Source organism: Notechis scutatus, chromosome 1 (assembly GCF_049901735.1).
Source record: "Notechis scutatus isolate UNSWTSFEM ecotype Mainland chromosome 1, rNotScu1.2, whole genome shotgun sequence".
Lineage (NCBI taxonomy): Eukaryota > Metazoa > Chordata > Lepidosauria > Squamata > Elapidae > Notechis > Notechis scutatus.
The window spans coordinates 61,262,971-61,272,356 of NC_142009.1; the positions used below are offsets into that span (position 1 = coordinate 61,262,971).

The window sequence follows — 9,386 nt, forward strand, 5'->3', positions numbered from 1 at the left end:
AAAAAACGATCATAGGTATCCTATGCACCCATTGAGTAGAATGCCTATGATATAACTTTAGTAAAACCTTATCATACTTAAGTTCCCTTAAGAACCATTTGCTTCCAATAGGCTTCTGGATCTAATAGTATATAATAATATAATAGCAAAGCTGGCTGGGGAATTCTGGGAGTTGAAGTCCTCCAGGCTTAAAGTTACCAAGGTTGGAGACCCTTGGTATATAAAGCCCTACATAGCTTGGCTTCCAGATATCTTCCAGACTGCCTCTTTCAAATAGAACAGCTCATTCCAGAAAGAGGTTCGCTCATTTCCATCCACAAACCTCAGAAAATAGAGGTCCTTCCAACTTCAAGGAGACTCCACCACCACCACCCAGAAAATCCTGACTTTGTCCAGCTCTATGTGACATAGAGGATAACTTTGCATCATTGCCAATTGGACACTATCCTCCAAAGCTGATGTGTGATTCTTGGCCATGAAAGGATTGCCAAGAATTAATTGGATTAATTCTTACAGCACAGGTATCCCTGAATATGAAAAATTAACATCTGAACAGGAGATAGTTTAGCTCCCATTTTGCAGGCATCCATTGTTGAGGAGGGGAATGCTGTAACTGCCACAAGTGTCCTCCTCTAGTGACAGGTCTTGGGGGAAAAAAATAATAATATCGAGCTGAAAGAGAAAGCAAATAATTAATCAGCTCCACCAAAGTGTTCTTCCTTGATGCTACTTTGCAGCCTGCCCAAAAGGCTTCGGATGAAAATAAAACTTCCAAAGATAAAAAAAAAATCACAGATTGCCACATGATATGTAGTTTGAACTTCAGACATAACATCGCATAGCAATCCATTTTAAAAGTTCAGCTCCTGATCAGCTAATTGAGTGCCAACACGTCATCTTCAAGGTTACACAGGCTCTGCATTGCTTTCCGTTTATTTTTCTTGTGAAAGTTCAGTTGGTACAGCGATCACTCTTTGCTCCTTGGCCTTGTCCTGGAAAAGTTTCCATGATTGAGCTGAAAGATAACACCAAACAGGCAGGCATGTTCTAAACAGCTTTCCAAAACCCACTTTTGGAGATGGATGAAAAAAGGGAGATTGTACAGAAGCTTCCTATAAGTCTCCATATAGCCTTAAATGTTTAAAAGTCTGGTATAGAGAGAGAAAGTGCAGGGAGGGAGGGAGAAGGGTATGTGTGTGTGTAAGAGGGACAAATAAGTATGATGCAAGATATCCAAAGGCCTCTTATACAAAAAACAGAAAGTATGTTCCACTGTTCCATGATTTCAAAAGCATGTTCAAGATCAGCCCCACCTTCCCTTTAACTATAATTTTTCTTCCACTGCAGACTTAATGAATTAAGAACAGAATCCTGCAAATACTTGAATAATGCAGAATGTGATTTGGTTATCACCAGTCTGATTATCACTTTCAATGGGACAGTTTGTTAAATAATACCTTGGATAAGATGCCTTCCCCAATGTCCTGCAGAAATCTTATTTTCAGAAATAGGAGGAAAGACACATGAGTGATGAACCTGTGCATCATTCAGCACAATGAGATTTACACAGGAAAATTAAAAACCAATCTGCAAAGTTATGAATATTGTAAGATCAAGTATTCTACAAACCCAATATCTGAAGTAAAATAACAAAGATCAATGTAATTAACTCTCCACTGTTTGCACACTATAGGACAATCCCTAGGCCAAGGGTCTTCAAACTTCACAACTTTAAGACTTGTGGACTTCAACTCCCAGAATTTCCGAGCCAACCTGACTGGAGGAGGGATTCTGGGAGTTGAAGTCCACAAGTCTTAAAGCTGCCAAGTTTGAAGATCCCTGCCCTAGGCTATATTGCCTCAGCAGGTAGTTAATCTTGGTTATTCTCAGAAGCTAAGTAAGATTGGTCCTGGATAGCATTTGAATGGAAAGCTACCAAGGAATTTCAAAGATGTGTGTCAGATCGGGAAGAAGTTCTGGAGGAAGATACAGGTAATTCTTGCTGAACAATTCAGTAATCATTCAAAGTTATGACTGTGTTGAACGAGGAGACTTATGACTGGTCTTCATAGTTTTGGCTATTGCAGCATCCCCACTGTAAATGTGATTGTCATTTACAACCTTCACTGCCAGCTTCCAACAAGCCAAGTCAATGGGGAACTGGAAGGAGGTTGGAAATGGTGATCACATGACATTGTGCTTAAGGACAGCAGCTAGAATAATTGTAAATACCATTGTTAGTAGGTGCAGTCATATGAGGTTGTGCTTTTTGACTGCCTCACTAATCAATGAAGCTACCAGCACCAATTACTATTGTTCAGCAAGGACTTTCTATAATGGCAAGCCACTTTCCAAGAAAGAGCATGGATGTGGTCTTCAGGACTTGAGTTTGACACGTATGTTTTATATTTTTATCCATTGCATAATTACATGTGCATTTCAATTGTGTCTTTTTAATCATGTAGAGTTGCATCAGCCTGGCACTGAGAAGAAAAATGTCAGGAAATGTGGTTGCTGCAGCTACCATCTTGATTATCCCAGAACAGCTCTGAATATAGTGTATTCCATGGGAACCCACAACTACTGGGAGTAAACAAATTTTTTGGGGAAAAAAGCAACAAACCAAAAGGAAAGTATCCAAAATAATGGTGAACAATTTATCCTACTGTGCTGGAATGAGATAGTGAAATTCTAGCACTGATCACTTCAAAATTTCTCAGTGAATAATCTGGTTAACCCTTTGCTAACTAGCTATTACCTGGGACATTTTAACCTGCAAAAAAGTAACTATTCAATTCTTCTTTATCCTTGAAGATTTTCCATGGATGTCAAAATAATAAAAATGCACAGGACCTTGTTTAGACTAGGCAAAAGAATACTAGCTCCTTAAGCCTGTGGAGCCTGCAATCTTAGCTGCTGTTGACACCAGGAAACAACAATAGCTAATAATTCATTTAAGGCAGGGGTTCTGTAGAATATCACAGAGTACAAATTGGAGTAGAATGACTGTGGTAAAAGAAACCAAAGATATTACCAATAGTAATAGGCACCTTGAGTGCAATTCCAAAACCACTTGAACATCATTGGCAATGACAAAATAATCATTGGTGAATTACAAAAGGCAGCTTTACTTGGTACAGCTTACATCCTGTGACATCTTTAACACCATCAAACAACACGCCTATATGTCCCTGCAAATCAATAGGTGGATAAAAATATCAATTCTAGTCTAAATATCTGGCTGACTGTGCAACTAATCATAGTAACAATAACAATAACCAGGATAAGCAAAGATTGACCAATACCAACAGCTCACCCACTGCATTACATTAGTTTTTGGTCCAGGTTTTTGAAAAATATGAAGTCTTTTGAGGGCTTTTTCACAAAATCTGTCAGAGAAACTTCAAAGCAGATGTTAACTCATTTAATTCATTTATTTTTCATATTTATATTTTGCTGACCTAACAGATCTTGAATAATTCTATATTTCTATGCTTCATATTTTCAAGAACTGTTTAAAGAGTAGCATCCTAGGCATTTCTAATCAAGGAACTGAGACCAAACATTACTGTAAAATTATGCTATGCATTTCCAGATGTACCACTCTCATAAAAACACACAAAAGCAAGTTTGCAGTCCTTATTTCATAGATTTGGCCCTTTATTTGATTATTTATGGTGTCTTTGTTTGTAATGGAATAAGTGACCAAGTCAATAGCTTGCATTCTATTTCCTTTTAAACAAAACACAGCTGGCAAATTGACAAAGTTTCCATCCTTTGTTTATACAGACAATTTTTTTCCTTACAAGATTATTTATTTAATAGCTTGGAACATTTCATAAGACATATCACAGTTTATTCAAACTAAAGCCTGTGACACAAGTTATTATTTAAATATTGTATCAAATACATTTAAAGAGCTGGTCCCGAATAATTTTGCCATCTCGTAATCTTGTTATATGATGATATCATGGGAGCAGAACATTGCCTGGATTCTTTACAAGCTAAGAGCAGACCCATTTCAATCAGAGGTCTTCAAACTTGGCAACTTTAAGACTTGTGGACTTCAATTCCCAGAATTCTTCAGCCAGCATAGCTGGCTGAGGAATTCTGGGAGCTGAAGTCCACAAGTCTTAAAGTTGCCAAGTTTGGGTACCCCTGCATTTCAATAGTTAACTATTCCTGAAGTGAGAAGCAACTATTCCACTGTGGTGTTCCCCCTCTCTTGCTGAGTTTCTCATTCCACATTTCCATATTGTACCATGAAAGTTACTGCATATTGATACACTGAATGTATGAATTTTGAGGGCATATTGCAGCCTTCCAAACCTGGAGAAGGCTACAGTTACTTGAATTTGGATAGATGTAAATTATCAGATTCAAATTATCTTACTTCAGATACATAATACAAAGATCTAACTCTCTAGAGAAGTCTATAATGTTGTGAAAAATGGAAAAAGAAAATGATGACAACCAGCAGCAAAGTGGATGGAGTCAGAGAGGCAATGAATGCACAGTTGCTCCTGGAGAATATCTATCCCTGTGGTCCCTAATAATTAATGCCATTTTGATGCCACATAATCAAGTCCAGCATGCATAGATTAGATGAGCATAGGCTGAGGAAGGATTATTTATTGCTTTATGTGATCAAATGATTACAGCTAGTCCTCAACTTATGACCGGTCGCTTAGCAACTGTTCAAAGTTATGCTGCCCCCCCCCCCCCTCGCCCCAAAGGTACTTATGATCTCATTCTGAAATTCCAGTGGCTGCCCTCCACTGCAGTCACATGACACATTTCAGTCACTAGGCAACCAACCCATATTTGCAGCCATTTGGAACTTCCCATGGTCACATGACTGCGATTTACAACATTTTTGCTGAAAACAGGTATGTACATCCTATTTTCAGCACAAACATCCTGTAGTGAATCATGGGTTCATTTAATGATTGATTCACTTAATAATCATAACAATTTGCTTAATTACCACCTCAAAAAAAAAAAGATCATGAAATAGGGTCAGTCATGTGCTGACCTGCTTTATGACTGACTTACAATCATAATAGAAAGGCTCTCTCACGGTTGTAAGAGTAAAACATACAGAGTAGAAGAGGTAAAAGCCTGCCTCAGAGTGATTACAATCTAAATCTTACCAGATGGGTAATAAGTATGGTAACAAAGAACACTACAGAAAACCAAGGGGAAATAATTCCGGGAAAGCACACATTAAAATGCTGCTATGGAAATTGCTCAATCTTTCTGCCATTGCTATTCAGAGTAACAGCTGGTAGCATTCAACCCAATTCCTAGATTGTTATTTCTTTCATGGAAAGTTCCATTTTCATTTTTAGATATATTGGAAGCAGAAAATGCATGCTGTTACATGAGGTAGGAAAAAAATTATGGTGACTAAATGAATTAAGTTTCATTGAGATCAAAAGTCAGAATCAGTATAAACAAGATCAAATTCAACCCATGGTTTTATGCTTGGTAAGCATGCCTTAGTTAGCTTTAAAATGTGGGTATGACTGCTGATGAAGAAAGGTAATCTAGTTGGTCTCTAGAGAATTGATTGACAAGGAACTGTGGCCATTGTAATCCCAACATATTTAAAGGATGCCAGGCTTGAAAAGTTTGTTGTAAAGCCAAGGATAACAGAATTGCAGGGTAGGAGTGAGTGGAGAGAGAATAGCAGATAGTGCATTTTTTGAAATATATATAATCCAGGTATTGTTTGCAAGTAAGATCAATGCATACAAGTCTATCAGTTTCCATTTAAACAAATAATTGAATTCAAACAAATCATTCAATTCAAACTCTAATTGGTAAGTTTTGTTTGAGTATTTCTTGCATATTGTTCTCTGATAAATCCTCTTATACATCTATCCTGGAAGAAACTGGTATAATATATCAATGTAATAATAATAATACACATATAATTGTTGTAATCCAGTCACTGGTTATGTACTCAGCTATGTATCAAACCATCAAATGATTGGACTTGGTCAGCTGCAGGCAAAATAGTGGATTGGAAAATTGCTACCCAGCTAAGGTCTTCTAGATGATGAGTAGATTCATTTTCCAGAGGGGGGAATTAAGCTTCTATATATCTAACTACCTACTTACCCCCCCCACCCCACCCCCCTCTCTCTCTCTCTCTCTCTCTCTCCCTCCCTCCCTCCCCCTCTCTCTCTCTCTCTCTCTCTCTCTGTCCATGTTCGAAGTGCCGGCCCTGAAGGCACATTGGGAAAGTAGAGCAAAGCCAGTCTGGGAGGGAGGGAGGGAGAGAGAGAGAGAGAGAGAGAGAGAGAGAGAGAGAGACCTGATGCATCAAATTGAAATGAGGCCTAGTTTTCCACATTTTCCACATTGAAACATCTTTGACTTCTATTAAAGTTTTTGTGGATGAAATATGGTCAAGACAAAACATGGTCAGAAAGCTCTCACATTTTGTTGAGGCTTTAAACAGGATCCGTTGTACCAGATCTCCACCCTAAAAATTTACTTTTCCCCAATGTATTACAGTGCCAATTCTAAAGAAGACAAAACCAAAATATACTGGTAAATTACAAGGAGAACACACACAAACACACTCCCTTCTAACCCTGATGGAGCAGGTGATTGGACTAGAATAGATATCTCATTATCTTTCTCCTCCCTCCCTCCCTCCCCCCTTTATTTCTTTTTCTTTCTGTCCCTTCCTTCCATCCCCCCTCTTTCTTTGTCCCTCTTTCTTTCTTTCTTTCTTTCTTTCTTTCTTTCTTTCTTTCTTTCTTTCTTTCTTTCTTTCTTTCTTTCTTTCTTTCTTTCTTTCCCTTTTCTCTTTCCTTTCTTCCTTCTCTCTCTCTCTCTCTTTTCTCTCTCTCTCTTTCCCTCTCTCAGGCTCACCCCATTGACTTGGTGCACTGCTTCGCTCGGACTTGCTTGGGCATGTCCCTCCGGTGCAGCGGGCTCAATGGGGTGGACCTGCGGGGCTGGCACCTAAAATGCGGCAATGGCGGCACGTTTGAAAAGTCGAGCAAACCCAGAGGTCAGTAATTTTTTCTGCAAAGAATCACAAAAGCTTCTGGGTTGTGCACAAGAAGGGACACACATGTCAATGCAATTCAGCAACATAAAATAAAGAAATACAAATAAAACAAATCAACAAGAATCGGCAAAGCATCTCTAGATTTTATTCTAGTGCAATGACCTGCTCCAGCAGGGTTAGAAGGGAGTGTGTGTGTGTATGTGTGTGCATGGCTGTCAAAACTCCCAAAAACAGGTCAAGTAGCTCTGGGGAGGCCAGTCATAAATTAGAACACTTGCTAAACAACCTGGCCATTAAGTGAGGACCACTTGTATTTGTTTACCAGTCACCTGGCCACGCCCACCCAGTCACATGACCAGAAAGCCACGCCTACCCAGTCACATGATCAGCAAGCCATGCCCTCAAATTAGGCCACGCCCACAGAAATTTGAATTCCACCCCTGGGTGGGGGGCACCGAGGATGAGTTTGTAGCAAGGGGGCGGTGGACTGAAAAAGTTTGGGAACCACTGGATTAGACAGACAGACAGACACATAGATGAGAATGTCAAGGTTATATTAGAATCATAATAGTGTAATACAATAAAATTGTCTGTTGATTCTTTTTTGTCTATAAATTTCAACAAAGATGCTTACATGTATTCTCCAAATTGTCCAACTACCTTGAGACATTCCCTTCAGATTCCCACACAATTGGACTTCCCAGAAACATCAGCTGTCAAACTCTTCATCTGAAGAGTTTAACATCTTAATTGTAGGAGCCAAATGTTTCCAGCTGTTGTCTTCCATTTTTTTCCCACAGCATCTTGGCTGAGATCTGTTCGTGATTGCTATTCTGCAATAGGCTGAGATATTAGCATAATCATTGTTTATGCTGCATGGAGAAATATTCTTCAAGCCTTACTTCATTAACTTTTTTCTTCTTTTAAAGAAAAGCTTGCTAACCTGTTTATCTTCAAAGAATGGAAACTTTTTCCATGTGAAACAGTTTGGGCAGAATGGTTTTTTTTTTTTTTTTTAAAAAAAGACAGTCTTGATACTTAGAGCAAACCAAATACCAGAAGTCAATCTGAGTTGTAAACTGGGAAATGTCATTCAGACTTCAGTTGCTTTGCATAACTAAGAAACTGTTTATAAAGAAACAGTTAATCTTTAGATTGTTTGATTTAAAGCTTTTGCTTTCAGCTTTCTAATTTATATTACCTAAATATTTAATTTTCCAGTAATTAAAGAGAGTTATGAGGAGCACTGTGACATAACAGCTTCCCATACAGAAAGACAAATGAATCTGAAGCATCCATAAATGCATAAGAATGAGCACTTGTGATGCAACTGTGCTCTGGTACGTCCTTTTTTTTTTAAAGACATTTTTTATGATATTAGTATTAGTAAATACTTTAAACTTTTAATCAGTATTGCACTCCTAATACCTGGATGAATGTGGCTTCCTTTTCATTAGCTGTTTTTCCAAGGATGCTCTATTTTGGCTTCCTGCACTGAGCAGAGGGATAGACTCAAGGTCCTTAATGTCCTCTTTGATCTCTACTATCCTCCAATCTAAAGTACCTGGCAATTAAAAAGAAAAATGCAAACAATTAAAATCCAATAAAAACAGTTGAAAAGACCTGGATGAAAAAGCATGTTTTTCTAGAATGCAGAAATAGTGGGGTTTAAGTAGACCTCCTTCAGGTGTGAATGTCACAGCCTGGGAATGAGATAGGAAAAGCCTTACCTGGATCTTAGGAGTGAGACATATCTAAAGAGCACCCCCTAAAAATATGAATACTGAGGCATGTATTTACTTAGATTGCCAAAATAGAACACTACAGGTAGTCTTTGATTTATAACAGTTCATTTAGTGACCATTCAAAATTATAATGGTACTGAAAAAAATGACTTACAACCATCTTGGTAGCCTCTCCATGATCATTCAGATGCTTGGTAACTGGTTCATACTTATGACCATTGCTGTCACGTGATCACCTTTTGCAACCTTTTGACAAGGAAAAATCAATGAGGAAGCCAGATGCACTTAACAACCATGTTACTAACTTATCAACTGCAGCGATTCACTTAACAACTATGGCAAGAAAGATCGTAAGATGGGGCAAGTCTCACTTAACAAATGTCTCACTTTAGCAATAGAATTTTTGGGCTCAATTGTGGTCATAAGTCAAGGATTACTTGTATTTTGTTTCTCTTTAGCCTTCTTTGGTTAGCTTTGTAGGTGCTTCTGATATGAAGACAGTACCCAAATGGAACCATATTATACCACCAAGTATTTTTAATTACCATATTCTTAGACTTATTGGTTACATTTTATGAACCACCTGTTTAACCCTCACTGGAACAAGCTTA

At 38.2% G+C, this 9,386-nt stretch overlaps 1 long non-coding RNA gene across 1 annotated transcript in view; it reads right to left on the minus strand.

Annotated features, from left to right (window-relative positions):
• The window catches only part of LOC148132819 (uncharacterized), a 45,906-nt gene extending 37,319 nt beyond the window's left edge, over window positions 1-8,587 (minus strand). Inside the window, exon 1 of the long non-coding RNA XR_015749538.1 lies at window positions 8,459-8,587. This is a non-coding gene — a long non-coding RNA (uncharacterized LOC148132819). The remainder of the gene's footprint in view (window positions 1-8,458) is intronic.
• Between the last annotated feature and the right edge of the window lie 799 nt (window positions 8,588-9,386).